The 7,048-nt window shown below is 33.9% G+C and overlaps 1 non-coding gene across 1 annotated transcript; it reads left to right on the top strand.

The window, feature by feature from the left end:
* The first annotated feature begins 1,760 nt into the window (after positions 1-1,760).
* LOC128775395 (U6 spliceosomal RNA) lies at positions 1,761-1,864 on the top strand. The gene has a single exon (XR_008420119.1). It is a non-coding gene; the product is annotated as a U6 spliceosomal RNA (small nuclear RNA).
* The last annotated feature ends 5,184 nt before the right edge of the window (positions 1,865-7,048 follow it).

Below are 7,048 nucleotides of genomic sequence, written 5' to 3'. Positions count from 1 at the left end.
GGTTTCCTGAACCACCGAATCTAAAATCTGTCCCCTCAGTGTGTCACAAAAATATTGTTTTCTTTTTAGTGCCACTTATCACTTCTCTAAATTGTCTTGTTTAATAAAATATTGGTTTTCTTCTTTATTCTTCTGGCCGTTCACTCTGAAATCCACCTACCCATCTCTCCAGAATGTAAGCACCACGAAAGCAAGGTCCTTGCCTGTCTGTCCACCACATGCCTTAGAAAAGTGTTTGTCACATTCGTTCCTCAATGCTTGTTGAGTAGATGACTGATTTAATTTCAGAAATAATGACAAAAATTTGCTTGTTGCTTTATAAAAACTTTCTAAATGTGGAAATGAAGATAGCTACAGTGATATAACATTTATAATGACATCTTTTTGACCTGGCTTTGCCCTCACTAGGCCTTATCTATTTATTTTATATTTACTCTGAGTAGGAATGTTCCAATTCCAAACCTTGAATGGCTTAGGAAATAATCAAGGGTGGGAAAAAGAGCTTCTTACCAACCCTGACTGGCAATGACATTTAAAACTGGAGTCAACAATAACTATCATGAAGGCAATTGAAATACTTGGGAGTTTGTAAGTCAGGTGGATGCTTTGGTGTATTACTGTCTGTCCATCTCCTGTTTTAGGGGTCAATACAAGCCCTCAGTGTATTAAAACCTATTAATATACTACTGAGAGATGTTTTTTCAGTAAGAAAATTACTAGAAGCAGACGATTACTGTCTCTATTGTACGCTGGGGAAACAGTATATCTGCTTAAATGCACTTATTTGAATGGAAAATAGGTAAATATGAAGTATGCTAAAAAGATATAGGATAAAGCCCTTAAGAAGAAGCTGGCCCTATGTTAAAGGTTAAACACTTCAGAAATAACATTATTTGGGGGGAAATTTTGACTCATTATTTGGGGATAATTGAATTGAGTCTTAAGAAATTCAGATATTGATGGGAGTGAGGAGATCGGGGGCAGGGTAAATGAGTGATGCGCATTGAAGAAGGCACTTGTTGCTATGAGCGCTGGGTGTTGTATGTAAGTGATGAATCACGGGAACCTACTCCCGATGTCAAGAGCACACTGTATACACTGTGTGTTAGCTAACTTGACAATAAATTACCTTAACGATTCAGAAATATGTAACATTTAATAAGCTGGGTACATTTTAATAAGCTGGATGCATTTAATAATAGTGATAGTGATATACATTGGCTATGATGTAGCTTTCTTACTTAGGATATTATTGTGATTATAGAGCCACTAGTTTAAATAGACTGTAGTTATTTGGCAGAAAGATCCTATAATAAATACATTACATCCATATTAATACCAAGGAGCAATTAGTAACTTTCAAGTTGAGATTCAGTTTATTTATATACATCCTTCTCCAGATTCTCATTAAGTGCTACCCCCATTTGTTATGTTTTAACAGATGTATGAGACACCAAAGAGGAAATATGTCAAATCAAATTGTTTATTATTTGATCTTAAAAGATGATCAAGAGGAGCAAATGTCCAATGTTTAAATTCTAGGACCTAAAATAAATATTTCAGAAGACTCTCATCTTTTGTTGATTGCTGAAATACACAACAGAATCTCACTTCCTCACTACTTAATTTGCTGTTAAGAAATAATTTCTTGAAAAGAATTGCTTTGTCTGACAAAAATGGAAGATGGAAGGTCTACCGAAATAAGCATTATGTGTGTGTGTGCATATAGATATTGATATAGATAGATACAGATATAGATTGCCCACTTTGGCTGCACACATAATAGAACTGAAATGATACAGAGAAGATTAGCATGGCCCCCCATAAGGATGACACACAAATTTGTGAACTGTTCCATATTTTTGCTATAAATGAAAGTTAAGATAGTAAATCCTAAGTTTTTATCACAAGAAAAATATTTTTTGTAACTGTATGAGATAATTATGTTAAGTAAACTTGTAATTACTTCATGATATATGTAAATCAAATCATTATGCTGTGTCTCTTAAATGAATGCAGTGCTATATGTCAATTATATCTCAGTGAAACTGGAAAGACTGATTATGCCACAAAGGCACAAACTGAAAGGTAAAAAAAAAAAATAATCATAGCAACAAAATAATGTTAGTCTATTTTACTGAATACTGAGTTAGTGCAGGTTCTGACCCAGGTATTTTTTCACAAAAATTCTAGGAAGTAGTTAATACCAGTTATACTTCTTCCCAATTTATAAACATAGAGACTGAGAATTTTTTCTTACTTAAACTCCATAAACACTTATACTAGAAGTGCTTAAATACCAGTGAAAGAACTTGGTTTACAAACTATGACTGGTGAATACAATGTTTCAGGGGGATAATATGCTCCTTCTATTACTGCCACAAAATATTACTTTGGTTAAAAAGAGAATGATTGATTGACTGATTGATTAGTTATGACAACCCTATTTACCCTCACTTTCAAGTCTATTAAGAATTGTCCAGCTGCTACAGGTTTGAAAATGTTTGTAAGTGAGAAAGAATGCCCTTGATAAATGCAGTGTTTTACTCTGTCAAAATGTAACAAAACTTTAAAAAGTGACTATTACTAAAGCACAATTAAACATTTTTTAAGGGCATGCATTTTGGGTTTTTCAATCCATGATATACATTTCGAGTTCTGGCAAATAGCAGAGAATTAGGTCTTCAAAGGGATCCTGGAAGGATGTCTATGGTCAAATGCATTTTCCAAAAGATACTCAATAACTGTTGTTTCCTTATTCTCACAAGGATCACACACTACAAATCTATAGCTATTTGGCCATTGTCATATTACTCTTGACTTACACTCCATTCTTACCATAAACAAAATAGTGACTGGGGTCAAGTAGATTTCCACTTCTTAATTGCATACCAAGAATTACAGAGAACCTTGGTAATGTAAGATTTGAGGTAGATTAGTTTGAAGCCAATGACTTCTTGGCTCTGTCTTTCTCTCAAAAATAAATAAAAATGTTAAAAGAAAAGAAAATGTTATTGAAAGTAGCAACATTTTCAAGCTAGCCCACAAAAGTATCCTCAAACCCAAAATACTTGGGCTCCCTTTGTACCTTTTGGGATATTTATATTGGAATTAAACTACACAGCCTTTGAGAGTTACCTAAACACTATTTATACAATCTGCTAATAGCAAATTATGTTCTTAAAAATAGATAATAATTCAATCTATCTAAAAATATTTTGTAGCTAAAACTAAAATTGATAAAATGAATAAAAAAGTATTGGGAAAGGACTAATATACATAATGTTTGTATAATTCTGTTTTCATAAACTGCTGTTTAGGCTATCTGAGGAAACTCTAATATATAACACAAATTAATGTATATGTATACATACATGTGTACATACACATGTATGTATACCCAAATCTGAAGGTAAAGCCCATTGTATATGCCAGACTTTCAAAGGGGTCTCTTTTCTAAGAAACATTAAAGATTGAGGGCATAGAACTCAATTTTAATAGGTTTGTTTTTTTCTTATAACTAATACAGTCTATTATACCAGTCTCTAAATAGTAACAAATATTTGATAGTTCACAAAATCAAAATTTATGTATAGTAAAGTGGTTAACGGGAACATTCTGGAGTCTGTCTGCTAAGTTTTGAATCTCAGTTCTGCCACAGGTGACCACAGACAAATAATAATTTCTAATTGTCTCCTTTTAATTTTTGTAAATTGGGAAATTTATAGGGCTTCCCTTTTAGCTTTATTATGAGGAATAAGGAGAAAACTCGAGTAATACACTTAGAATATTGCTTAGTACAGAATAAATGTTCATAAATGAGTTCTTATTATAATACTTACCTTTGCTGAGTGGAAGCACTTATACAGTTAAAGATATATGTATTGTGTGCTTATTTATTTTGAAATCAACCTGGATTGTATATTTGTCCCAGATACCAAAACATATATAGAATTTATTATCTTTTATGTCACTCTTAAATGATAAAAACAGTATATGTTTTAAGAATATATACATTTACACATACATATCCATAGTTAAAATGAACAACCCAGTCTTTTTCTTCCATTGTAGGGAAAAACTCAGTTCATTCTTCCTCTTGTGTGTCTCCTGTACTCTTCACACAGCACACTTCATTCTGGCACTTCTGGTCACCAAATGTGTAGGCTTTTTCCCCCACAACAAGCGATTCTCTGAGACATCAGCTGTGTGTCCTATAATTTAAGTCACTTTTAATACTATACCTGGAGATGGTATCAGACCCCACAGGTTAAGGGCTCGGTCTCACAAGACCGTGCCCCCTCTTAATTTCAGATGTCAGTCACAAGAAGTAGGTCTTCAGGTTATTCACCACTTCTGTCTGATTTGGCTGTAAATCAGAGGTTCTTGTGACCCTTTCTCAGTTTCAGTTGAATTGTTAGAGTGGCCCACAGAACTCAGGAAAATACTTACTTATGTTTACCAGTTTAGTAAAGGATATAATAAAGGACAGAGTTGAAGAGACACCAAGGGTCTTGCGGAGTCTGGGTATGCCACTCTCTCGGTGAGGATGCATTGGCCAGCCAAGAAGAAGTTTGAACTCCTCTTATTGGGATTTTATGGAGGCTTCTTCTTCACATAGGCATGATCAGTTTTTTGCTCCATTTCCAGCTTCTCTCCCCTCACTGGAGACTGGGGAGAGGGGCTGAAAATTCACAGCTTCCAATGATGCCTTGGTCTTTCTGGTGACCATTCCCCATTGAGGAGCCATGCAAGAACCCACACAGAGTTGTCTTAATAGAACAAAAGATGCTTACAGTGCTCTTCTCACTCAGGAAATTACAAAGGTTTTAGGAGCTCTGTGCCAGGAGCCGGAGGCAGAGACCAATAAATATAGTTTCTATGATGTCACAGTAGTGAAACTATAACCAAGTGCACCAATATCAAAAGTTTGGTTACCCTGGGGTGCCTGGGTAGCTCAGTTAGCTAAGAATCCAGTTACGGCTCAGGTCATGATCTTGGGGTTCCTGAGTTCAAGTCCTATGTTGGCTCTGTGCTGACAGCTCGGAGTCTGGAGCCTGTTTCAGATTCTGTGCCTCCCTCTCTCTCTGTCCCTCCCCTGTACATGCTCTGCCTCTTTCTCTCTCTCTCAAAATAAATAAACATCAAAACTTTGGTTCCTTTGGGTAAAAAAGGTTGGACAATATATAGAGAAGAAAGGGAGAGAGAAGTGAGCAAATACAGTGAGATAGCTACATGGATGAATGATTGTATGTTATTTTCCATATGTTTGAACTATATTAATAAAATATAAAATATGTACAAAAGTGCTAGAAACTTTAATGAATCTGGGTAACATTGGTAACTTTTTATTCAGTTTTTACTGTTTCAGAACTACAAGCTATGATATTATTCCAGAAGACCGTTTTTTTTTATTAAGTATTACCCTTATCCCTCTTAAATATATATTAAATATATTGTTCACAATATATAATGACTATATTGGATAACAGCAAAATAAGATAAATTCATTCTTTTAGTAAAATAAAACATTTAAACATTGATAAAATCCAAGTACGTGTTATCAGTAGATATATTTTTGTAATCAGTAGATTAATTTTTCAGTCTGATATATAAGGATATATATTGCACTAAGTCGCTAATTATTTAGTTTAAATAGGTCTTTATAATGCCTTGGGATATTTAATTGATTACAAGGATTGCTTTTCTGCTTGGGTTTAAGTTACAGTTAGAATTTAAAAAGATCTGCAGATATATACATTTATATGCAATACAGACAGTTACATAATGTTGTTTGGTAATTCCTATGATAGGTAAGATATTTAGATAATTATTTAATACCTACTATGTGCCAAGAGCTGGGATGGACTCTGAGAAGATGACATTATAAGTTAATTACCTTGAGGATGATTTGTAGTCAAATAACTACAAAATTGTGAATTGTAAATTATGTTAATATATCTGTGTAAAAATGTTATAGAAGAAGGCAAGAAAAAGGTGTGAAAACTCACAGACTGTGATTTATGTGACTTTATTTCTCAAAAGTAAAGCTTTTACATTCCGTCTTGGATACCTCTCTTGCTATATCACCTATGCAGGGGCCGGCTGGTGTGGGGGGAGGTGAAATGACTGCTATTTACACACAATAACTAATGAAAGAGAGTCTCTTGGAATTGTGCCAACTGATGGCTCCTTGCAGGGGTGGTGATTTGTCTAAATGAAGATTGTTGTCTTGATTAATGAGATAACAAATACAGAAGTTTGTGAGATTAGATTCTCTGTTGGAAGGGCAAAATTTCATAGAATAAGCATGCTTTTGAAATAAAAAAACACATTTTATTTTCTAGCTGACACTTTCACTCTTATTTGCTGTCAATAAAATAGAGCAAAATTGGTTATACGTGTGTCCTTTCATTCCTAATCCCAAGTTTCCTAGTGATACCCCTCTGCACACGCAGAAATATTCACACATCAGAGGATCTATGACCGAAAATGAAGGCCCCCATATGTTGCAATGTAATTAATAGGAGATTATGAGTAAAAGCTAAGCTCGTGACATATTCTATGGGAAAATCGTCTTCCTTAAATAACAAGATAATCAATATGCAAATATCTGGTTTCTTGTAAGATTCAGACTATATACTCTAGTATTTAATAATTTAAGTATAGATATAAACCATATATAAGAAGGAATAATAGAAAGCAATAAATGATTAATGAAAAAATATAAGTGAGATAAATGAGTAGAGTGTGCATTACGCAGTACCTTTGCTACTCTTACATGGTAAAGTGTTTTGAATTGATTAATTAGTTTGGGATTGGAGTGAAAGAGGGAACTCTAGCCAGGATTTGAAAGATTGTCACAATTTTGTTAAGTGGAGGAGACATGGGGGTTATTTTACTCATTCGTTCAATAATTCATTCATTTAGTCAATTAGTATGTAAAAAAAAATTTGAGCATCTAAGATGGACATCTAAGTAGCAAAATGGGCTTGTCACTGGATTGACAGATGTAAAGCCATTAGAAATGATCTCTGACCACATGGAA

The sequence above is a fragment of the Panthera pardus genome, unplaced genomic scaffold, assembly GCF_024362965.1.
Source record: "Panthera pardus isolate Hobbes unplaced genomic scaffold, ASM2436296v1 HiC_scaffold_7, whole genome shotgun sequence".
NCBI classification, from domain to species: Eukaryota; Metazoa; Chordata; class Mammalia; order Carnivora; family Felidae; genus Panthera; species Panthera pardus.
Note: the sequence above shows the minus strand (reverse complement) of the source record. Positions and strands in the feature narration are given on the sequence as shown.